We start from the raw sequence: 10868 nt of genomic DNA, 5'->3' as shown, positions 1-10868 counted from the left end.
TTTTGGTTTTTTGTGTTTTTGGGGGGTTTTTGTTGATGGTTATTTGGGGTTTTTTGTTGGTGGTGTTTTTTTTTTAGTTTTGGTTTTTTTTTTTTTTTTTTTGTGTTTGTTTGTTTATTTTTGTTTTTTGTTTTTTGGGTTATTTTAAGGTAAAATTGGTGACTTTTTGCAGCATAATTGGCTGGAGTAAATATTACCAGGCAAATAAACAGAAGTAGGAAAAGGGCAGGGAGGTGAAGCTGCATTTCAACTTTTTTTAATGTTTCGAGTTCCAGGCTCTGAGCTTAACCCAGGCTACAGAATCATGGAATGGTTTTGGTCAGAAAGAACTTTAAAGATGACGGGCAGGAACACATCCCACCATCCCAGGCGGCTCCAACCTGGCCTTGGAAACCTCCAGGGATCCAGAGGCAGCCACAGCTCCCCTGGGAAATGTGCAGGGGATTTAGGAACCATGGAAAGGCTTTGGAGAAGGGGACCAGTGAGGCTGGCAGTGCTTCTCTTGCCTCAGCCTGGGGATTTCTCCCTTTTTTAGCCCTGGGGATCCTTTGGAGCTCCCACGAGTCCTGTTTGTCCTGGCTGCTGATGGCTGGGGATTCTTTATGTGCTGGAACAGGAGTTTTATCTGCCCCCCATTGGGGCAGAGCAGCAGAATTGGCCCTGGCATGGGGTGTAACACACAACCACGGCTTGGGGCCACCTTCGTCCCTGCCCTGGTGTCCCCTCTGCTGTGCCCAGGAGTGCAGGAGCTCAGGGATTTGGGATGGGAACTGTGAGTGGCCAGGAATCCCTGGAGAAAGGGAGACATTGGGGCAGTGATGGTTCTGATCAGAGCTGGGTGGGTTTGATCCAGCCCTGGTTCTGATCAGAGCTGGGTGGGTTTAACCAAACCCTGGTTCTGATCAGAGCTGGGTGGGTTTGATCCAATCCTGGTTCTGATCAGAGCTGGGTGGGTTTGATCCAACCCTGGTTCTGATCAGAGCTGGGTGGGTTTAACCAAACCCTGGTTCTGATCAGAGCTGGGTGGGTTTGATCCAACCCTGGTTCTGATCAGAGCTGGGTGGATTTGATCCAGTTCTGGTTCTGATCAGAGCTGGGTGGGTTTAACCAAACCCTGGTTCTGATCAGAGCTGTGGGGTTTGATCAAACCCTACTTCTGATCAGAGCTCTGTGGGTTTAACCAATCCTGGTTCTGATCAGAGCTGGGTGGGTTTGATCAAACGCTGGTTCTGATCAGAGCTGGGTGGGTTTAGCCAAACCCTCCCTACAAGGCCTTGCCTTGTAGGGAGACCAATGGCCTGTGTGGTGTGATCCTGAGCAGAGGATTTTGTTTAACTTAGTGGGGATGCTCGGGGAGCAGGGCTTTGGGAATTGGATAAAATTCAGCAGATCTGGAGCAGCTCTGTTTATGTGTGTGTGTGTGTGTGTAAATCCTGAGCCTTGGGCTGAGCCAGCTGAGGCCTGCAAAGGCCTCATAAACTGTAGATTATCCTGACCTTATTACAGCACTTTCTATCCTAGGAGTGGCTTATTTCTGAGTCATTTCTGAACATGATCCAAAATGTTGGTACAAATGTATCCAAATGGTTTTACTGATTTACAATAATCTTCACCCCATGGTTTCAGGCCTGGCTTTCCGGAATTAGGAACCTGAGTCAAGGCAGGCCTGGCAGGGCCCATGGGAAGGGTTAATTACATCCTCCCTATCACCAGGATGTAAAAACTTGATAACCAGGCTTGAGGATGAAAAAGGGGAGAGGTTTTCCTAATTTAAAGCAAGAACTTGTGACTTATCACATCTTATTCCCTAAAAAAGCCTTGGGAAAGGGGGTTTCACTGACAGGGTGCCCCCCTGGGGCACAGCACCACCTCAAACGAGCATTTATGTTTTTCATAAGCAGCTGCCTTAAATTTTTAATCAACCTTTGGCAGCTGCTTTCATGTTGCCAAGCGTCTCATCAATGTTTCAGCAGTGTCACATTTCCCAGGCACTGCTTTGCCACAGGTGGGGCAGCCAGAGCCAGGAGGGTGCCAGGGAGGCAGGGATGGGGGAGGGATGCAGGGGTGCAGGGATGCAGGGGTGCAGGGATGCAGGGATGCAGCAATTTAGGGATGCTGGGATTGAGGGGTGCAGGGATGCAGGGGTGCAGGGACTGAGGGATGCAGGGATGCAGCAATTTAGGGATGCCGGGATTGAGAGGTGCAGGGATGCAGGGGTGCAGCAGAGATACAGGATGCAGGGGTGCAGGGGTGCAGGGGTGCAGGGATTATGGGATTATGGGATTATGGGATTATGGAATTATGGGATGTAGGGATGCAGGGGTACAGGGATGCAGGGATACAGGGATGCAGGGGTGCAGGGATTATGGGATGCAGGGGTGCAGGAATTTAGGGATGCACAGATTGAGGGGTGCAGGGATGCAAGGATTTAGGGATGCAGGCATACAGGGATGCAGGTTTTATGGGATGCAGGGATGGGGGGGATGCAGGGATTATGAGATTATGGGATGCAGGGATTATGGGATACAGGGATGCAGGCATGCAGGGATTATGGGTTGCAGGGGTGCAGGAATGCAAGGATGCAGGCATTCAGGGATGCAGGGATGCTGGGATTATGGGATGCAGGGATTATGTGATGCAGGGATTATGGGATGCAGGGATGCAGGGATGCTGGGATACATGCAGGCATGCAAGGATGCAGGGATGCAGGCATACAGAGATGCAGGAATTTAGGAATGCAGGGATGCAGGTATATAGGGATGCAGGGATTGAGGGAGGCAGGGATTGAGGGGTGCAGGGATGCAGGAGTGCAGGAATTTAGGGATGCAGGCATTCAGGGATGCAGGGATACAGGGAAAGCCATCCTGGGGCAGCCTGCTGGAGGGGAAGACCCTGAGAGCTGCTGCAGTGGGAATTGAGGAGTTTTCCCTGCTGGAGGGTTATAGGAATGTGCTTTTTGTATGTATGAAACTATCTTTCCTCCCTTTAAAAAGGAAATAAACCCAGAAGTTTAGTTTTCAATTAGGTGAAAAGGCATCTCATAGGACTTGGGGGACTTCACCTCATACTTAAGGATGGCCAATTGGACAGGAGCCAAAAAGTTCTGCTTGAGCAATTTACTAGAAAAAGAAGAGAACAAAGAAACCAAAGGCTTTTGTGAGGTGTTTTACCAGGAGTAAGAACCTCTTGCACCTGGATTGGTTTTTCTCTGTAAAGACTTTTGTTGTTTTGCCTTTTATTAAAACTTTTTGTTTCCAACACTGCCACAGAACCCATCCTGCTGATTTTATACTTTCTAAGGTAGCTGAGCTATCCTGGGTGTGACATAAACCTCCAAGAGCTTGTGAGACCTGGCTGGAGGAGCCCCTTATTTCAGAGGGTGACAATGCAGGGATTTTGCAGGAGCACTGGTGATGCTGGTGAGGAGCACAAAAAGCACAGCTGAGACAACAGCAGGGACTGGAGCAGGATGTCCTGGACGTGCTGGGGAGTGGAGGAGCAGCAGGGCTGCAGTGCAGGCACAGAACATCCCAAAAACCCCCCGGGGAATGGGGGCTCAGCTGCGGCCCGAGGCAGAGCAGCTCCCGCAGGGCTGCGAGGATGAGGTGGGAGTGAGTGATGAAGGGTTGTGCTCAGCAGTTTGCTTCCCTCATTGCTCATTCCCAAGCACTCGAGTGTTTGGGTGGTATTTCAGTGGCAGGGTTTCTGTAAGGGAAGTGTGATGTTGTTTTATGGGGTGCCAGCCAGATCCCACTGAGCCGCGCTCTCAATCCTCAGCCTCCTTAGTCACAGCTTTTTCCAGCAGGCAATTCAGCTGCTCAGAAAGTTGCCAGTGTTTCAGCATTATCACTGCTGAGGACAGGCCTGCATTTCCATTTTTGTGCCAAAAGGGCTGTCTCAGTCAGAAATGTGGGGTTTTATGGGTTGCTATTGCTGTGACAAAGGAGCAGCCCTTCGTGCTGCCCCAAAGCTTTTGTGTTTTGCCAGAAGGCACAAATTTTCCAAGCAGTCCACACATTTCATCTGCACTCATTGCTGAGCACCTCAGGACAGCCCAGAGAGGCATTTGGAGCACTTTTCCTCAGCTGCACAGAAACAGCAGTGCAGGGAGTGGAATTTGGAAGGAACTCTTCATTTCCCCCTCTCCTTGCTGTCCTCCCCCTGCTCGAGGGGGCAGGAGATTGTTGAGCACCATGTCAGCAAGGTCTTTTGGTGTAAGAGCTGAAATGAGGGATGTGGGACTCCAGGGGTTCTCCAAAATGCAGTTTATTTTATCAAAAATGCAGTTTATTTTATCAAAAATGCAGTTAATTGTGTACAAAATGCAGTTTATTGTATCCAAGGTGTTACAGCAGCCCAGGGTTGTGGGTGACAGAGCTGTGCCCACAGCTGTCAGCTCCAGCTGCAGGCAGGCCTGGAGACCCTTTGGTTTAGGTTACATTGCATTATATACTTTTCTTTTGGTTCCAACACATTATATACTTTTCTTTTGGTTACAATGCATTATTTACTTTTCTTTTGGTTACAATGCATTATATTCCTTTCTTTGCTGAGCAGCTTAATACAGCAGAACCAATCTATACCTTAACTTTTACCTATAGCCCATCATAACTACTGTAATTACCATGTTCATGTTACTGTTTTCCAATCACTAAAGTCAGTACATTATAATTTAAGCTAGAAATTGTTTTTCAGTTTTCTTGCAGTGGAAAATTCTCAGACCTTTTTTCTACTTGCAACTTTGCTGCCTTGTCTGCCTGTGCTCTCTTTCTGCTTGGTAGAAACATCTTCTTGTTTGGGGTGGGTTTATCCTTTGCTCTAAGCCATAAAAACCCTTCTAACTCACACACCCTTTGCCTCCTTGGTTATCCAGTGAGCCTGGCTCAGCAATTCTTTTCCTCTATATCAAAACTTGCTTCCAACTCTATTCATCTTCAGAATCCATCAGATTCAAAAATCTTTCTGCTAAGCACACATATCTGTGAGGCTTTCTTGTCAAAATTTCATCCTTCCCAACATTCTGGTTATTGCTTCCCCGTGAGGAAAAAAATCGAAAAAATCGTTCTGAACCCTCAGAAATAGTTTTTCCTTGATGGCCCAGCTTTTAATCCATGATTTTGGGCTCCAGTGGTCGGCCTGAGCCACAATAAACCACACTTGGAACCATAATAAACCACACTTGGAACCATAATAAACCACACTTGGAACCAGATGGCTGCAGGTGGAGGTGCTGAAATTGAACCTGTGTGATTTAAAGCCAAAACACCTGCCCAGGACAGAAGCTCCGAGAGCAGCAATAGTGACCTGAGAGAGGGAAGGAGCTGAAGGCCAAGCAGGTGCCAGCTCTGGGCAGGATTTGGTTTCATTCCTCTCAGAGGTTTTGGGATGTGCTCTGCACCCCAGTCCCGGCTGCAGTGCTCACTCAGGAGTGGTGTTTTCCCTGGGAACACCCCTGCCCAAGGAGTTCTTTAGCATCCACTTCTATTTCTGACTGCACAAAACGAGCAGGTTGGATTTTAGGCCTGATTCTGTCAGAGCAGACTGCAGGGCTCTGGAGAAATTGGAATTTTCAGTGTGTGGGCACCGTGACCGTGCCCTGCTCCCCTGCAGCAGCTGCCCTCACACTCTGCACTGGAAAGCTCCAAAATTGGGTCACATTTCAGAGTCTTAATTGTCATTAATTTTTCAGAGGGCCCCATGTGCCAAGGGTCATCTTGCCCAGGCTGCCAGGGATGCCCAGGGAGGGAATGCTGGGGGGTCTGGGCTGGAACAGAGGCTGGAATTTCATGGAATTTCATGAAATTTCATTGAATTTCATGAAATTTCACCGAATTTCATTTCCTTGTGGGTCCCTTCCAGCTCTGTGATTCCATGAGCAGTCGGATTCTGAGTACACCCAGCTGGGGATGAATTGGGAGAACTGGGAAAGGGCTTTGCAGCATTCTGGAGGCTCTGATCCCTCTGATTTGCTCTGTAGGGAAATTTCAAGGCCAAGATTTTGACAGTTTCTCTGATTTTGCAAGAAATTCAGTTTCCAGAAATTCCAGAAATTCCAAAAATTCAGAAGTCCAGTTTATCTGATTTTGCAAGAAATTCAAGAAATTCAGAAATCCAGTTTCTCTGTTTTTGTAAGAAATTCAGTTTCCAGAAATTCAAGAAATTCAGAAATCCAGTTTGGCAGATTTTGCAAGAAATCCAGTTTCTCTGATTTTGCAAGAAATTCAAGAAATTCAGAAATCTAGTTTCTGTAATTTTGCAATAAATTAAAGAAAGCCTCCAACTCCCCTTTGGGAGAGGGGCAAGGCTGAGGTGGGATAGAGCAAGAAATCCAGGGAGTCCCTGGCAGGCAAGAGGGAACCAGGGCCCCAAAATTAACAAACCAGGGCCCCAAAATTATTTAATGCCCACTTTAAGTAGAGGAGCAAAATATAAAACCAGCAAAAAGCCCCAATTCCCTGGGGGATGTGGTGAGCTGGAAACCTGGGCTCTGTACCCTGTGGTAGTCTGGACCTGTGTTACACAGCGAGATAAAAGTGACTCAGTGCCAGAATTTATTTTAGAAATGCCATTAAAATGCTCTTTAAAAGCAAAATAAAACCAAGAGACACATGATCAGCATGGAGCAGTTATTAGGGAAACAACACCGATCCAGCATAAAATACTTTATTAAAGACAAAGCAAATCAATCTTCCTGGTGAGTAAGAATTCAGTCACCAAATGAATTCCAGCCATAGAAGGCAGAATAGGAAGTTTTGCTCTAAATTTCACCTACATGATTGTAGGTGAGTATTTAAGGATTGGGAACTGCTGGATGTTTAATTCCTGGTTCAAAGGGTTGTTTTGGGTACCCCTTGGCTTTGATGAAAATTCTGTTTTAAAAATCTGTCATGGCTGTACAGGGGTCAAACAAATGGCTCTGCCTTTCATTCTGTACTTTAAAAATTGAGAAAGATTGGGTTGCCCACACAACAACAGGGTAAAACAAAAGGTCGCAGAATCCTGGAATGGTTTGGGTTGGAAGGGACCTTAAAGACAATCCAATTCCAGCCCTCCACCATGGCAGGGACACCTCCCACTGTCTCCAGTGTCCAGCCTGGCCTTGGGCACTGCCAGGGATCCAGGGGCAGCCAGACCAAGGTGAGAGGAGCAGTTCAATGAAGAGGAAGAAGGAGAAGGAGAAGGAGAAGGAGCAGCTTTGCTCCCTGTGAGGTTTTGCCCCCTTTTCCCAACCACTGCTTTTCCTAAACCCTCTCCCATTTGCACCCACCTGGCCCTGGGTGTCCCTGGAGATGCTGGATTCTCCTCCCTGCTCCTGTGGGATCACTGGCCCCACAGCTCTCCCTTGCTGTTGGAACCCAGGACATCCCTCTGGCTGCCCTGCAGGACTCAGGACCCTGGCAGGGGCTCAGAGACCTTGGCATGGGCTCAAAACCACCTGTGTCTTTGATTTTAGCCCATGGAAACAATTCCCAGCTTTGTGTGAGGATTTACAAGCCACAAGAGTTTGAGTAGAATGATAGTGAGTTTGTCACAGGGTGAAAAAGTAAATTTTGGGGATTTAGAATGGGGGTTCAAGAGGCAAGATGGAGGAATCTGGGCGTGTCCTGTCCTTCTTCTCCTTCTTCTTGTCCTCCATCTTCTGCTCTGATGGTGGCACTTTTGGATTGATTCAGGATAGAGACAGACTGTCTAACACAGGTGATAGGTATTGGAAAATTATTGTAAATAAAGTACACACGTAGTTTTTAGTATAAAAAGCCAACACCACCCCAAGGGCAGGGACTGTGCCAGAACCCAGCCTGCAGGACAGATCTCACAGGTCAGAGAAAGAATGTGATAGATAACAGAAAATAAACAACCTTGAAAAGCAGAGCCAAGGAATTCTGTCTTCTTCTTCAGTCTTGGGGCTGGGAAAAAGAGACTTTCCAACACCTCAGGGTCATCTGGACACCAGAGACCTCATCACCTGGCCACCAGAGGGAAACCACAGAAACCTCAGCTCTCACCCTTTGAACCTCCCTCCCTGGCCCATTTTGAGCAGAACCGGAGCTCAACCTGGCCAGATTTTTGTGGGGAATCACTGGAGCACAGCTTGGCCAGATTTTTGTGGGGATCACCAGAACTGGAGCACAGCTTGGTAATATTTTTGTGGGGATCACTGGAGCACAGCCTGGCCAGATTTTTGTGGGGATCACCAGAACTGAAGCACAGCTTGGTAATATTTTTGTGGGGATCACTGGAGAACAGCTTGGCCAGATTTGTGTGGGGATCACCAGAACTGGAGCACAGCTTGGCCAGATTTTTGTGGGGGATGACCAGAGCTTGGCGCTCTCGGGAAAGCAGAGTCAGGAAGAGCAAAAGGACCCTGAAACTCTGCTGGGAGTGCAAACCCTTCAGTGCTCAGGGCCTTCCCTTCACCTCTGGAGCAGGGCTGGGCGTGCAGAGCACACGGGGCTGTTTTCCTGGCGCTGCTTCCCAGAGCTTTCAGCCTGGAGAAGGCTGGTGATGGATTGCTCAGCTACTGAGGGAGCTGTGGAAATGTGTTTGCAGCAGGCTGCTGTTCCCTGAGCAGCCCTGGGATCCCAGAGGAGCAGGGTTCCCTCGGGGTGTTTGCTGACCCAAAAGCCTTCCCTGCCTCACCCTGAAATTCAGGGGCTGCTTGGCTCTGTCTCCCTCAGGGCCAGGCATCTTTGGCTTGAATTAGGTCACTCCCAACCAGTGTCAACTTGGAGGAGCCTTGCTGAAGCTGGCAGTCTAAAAAAAACAACATCCAAAAAAAAAAAAAAAAAAAAAAAAAAAAAAAAAAAAAAAAATTGGAAATATTTTCCATGCCACAGAGACTATTGGTCTGTGACCCACCAAAATATCCAAAATCCAGATGCATCAGACCAATTCTGATGAAGTTGGCACGGTCTTATCTGGGTCAATTGTCTTAACAAGACATTATGTCACCCGTTAGGGGAAAATACAATCTAAACCCCCTAAAAATAACTAATGGGAAAAACCTTGCACAACAAAGCCAGTGGCACATCAGAATAATAAAAATAAATTCAGACTCATGATATATTTAATCATCTGTATTTATTCCTCTGCTAATCTAAATACAGGCAAATGTTCTTTTTCTTCTTGGAAACGAGGCAATTCTGGAAAATCTCATATTTTAGGCAGCTCTTTGAACAGCTTTTCTCCCCAAACTTCAATTTTTTTATTTGTTAGGAGGAAAGCCATTGGAATGAAAGACATTTGCATTGAATATAAGTTATTTTACCATGGCAGCTCTGTCTGCTGGGCTCTCAGAGCATGCACCAGAGAAATCTCATTTTTGTATTTCGCCACAGAAGGAGAATTTGGATTTAAGCCAATCCCTCTGAGGAAGATGGGAGCAAAGACAAGGAAGGCCCAGGAAGAAGGGGAAGGCAGAGGGATCTCCAGGTGTGTTGTGTCCATGCACAGCATCCTGCACGTGGAAATATTTTGCAGTGGTGATGGACAAAACCTTCAAAACTGGGAAGTTCCCCAGCCACCAACTCTCAGGGTTTTGTGTGAAAAATCCAGAGGTGGAAAAACCTGAGGGGGGAAAGCTCCAAAGCAGCATCCTGCAGGTTCCTCCTGGGGGACAATCTCTGTTCTGGGGACAGGGACAAGGACAGATCCTGGCTGGGGCTGGGCCTGGGGGGATTTGGGTTGGGTTTTAGGGAAAGGTTCTTGCCCAGAGGGTGCTTGTAGGGGGGAGATACAGTATGGGAAGTATAGGATGTAATCTTATCCCCTAAGAGAGCTGCAGCTGAACTAATTACTAAAAATTAGGAACAGGCCTGATGTTAACAGGCCACACCTGTAGCAAATAAGAACAAATGGTATAAAAGAGTGGATTGGTGGCATCTGCAGTCAGATGGCTGCTGTAAGGACCAGGAACACTCAGTGCCTAGAGGAGCTGCCTATGACAAACATTGAGGAGGTGTGAAACTCTGGTGATATGGGATCCTTGCACTGTAATGATAAGAGATCTCTTGATATAGAAGACAACAGGAGCTGGCACTGCCCAGGGAATGGGCACAGCCCCGAGGCTGCCACAGCTCCAGGAGCTGCCAAGGATGCCCAGGCTGGGCTTGGTGGGATCTGGGACTGGGGGATCCCTGGGGATTTATTCCCATCAGGATAGTCCATCATTCCATGAAATTTGGTGTTAAATCCAACCATGTGGGGAGTTTTTCCAGCCCAGCCTGAATTTGAGAGGAAAAAGGCAAAGCAGTGAGAGCTGCTCAGAGGGTTCTGTGTCTGAGACACCCCAGGGACCAAAAGGATCCTGTGGTACTTCATCCCAGCAGGACCCAGAAAAGCCAGGAAGTTCCTTGAGGAGATGCCTTGGAGCGCAGCGATGGTGGAATCATGGAATGGTTTGGATTAGAGGGACCTCAAAGCCACGAATCCACGTGGGGACATGGGAATGGGCTGGATTGTGTTGGGAATACCTTAAATCCCATCCAGAGCCACCCCTGCCATGGCAGGGACACCTCCCACTGTCCCAGGTGCTCCCAGCCCCAGTGTCCAGCCTGGCCTTGGGCACTGCCAGGGATGGAATTCCAGCCCAGCCCCTGCCCACCCTGCCAGGGAACAATTCCTGCCCCAAATCCTATCTAAAGCTCCTGTCAGCTCAAGGCTGTTCCCTGTCTCCTATCACTACAAAGATAAAACATTTCAGTTGTCTTGGGCTTCTTGAGACTCTTGAAAATGGTTGTTTGAAGCTTTTTTCTTTTGCTAAATGGATTTGAGATTTAGTTGGATTAGAGCCTTAATAAATACCTGCAGTGTTTGTCTTTCATCTGGGAAATGTTTGCCTGCTTTTAAATAGGCTGTTCTTGTTTGCT

This window comes from Ammospiza nelsoni, chromosome 2, assembly GCF_027579445.1.
Source record: "Ammospiza nelsoni isolate bAmmNel1 chromosome 2, bAmmNel1.pri, whole genome shotgun sequence".
Classification (NCBI taxonomy): Eukaryota; Metazoa; Chordata; class Aves; order Passeriformes; family Passerellidae; genus Ammospiza; species Ammospiza nelsoni.
Note: the sequence above shows the minus strand (reverse complement) of the source record.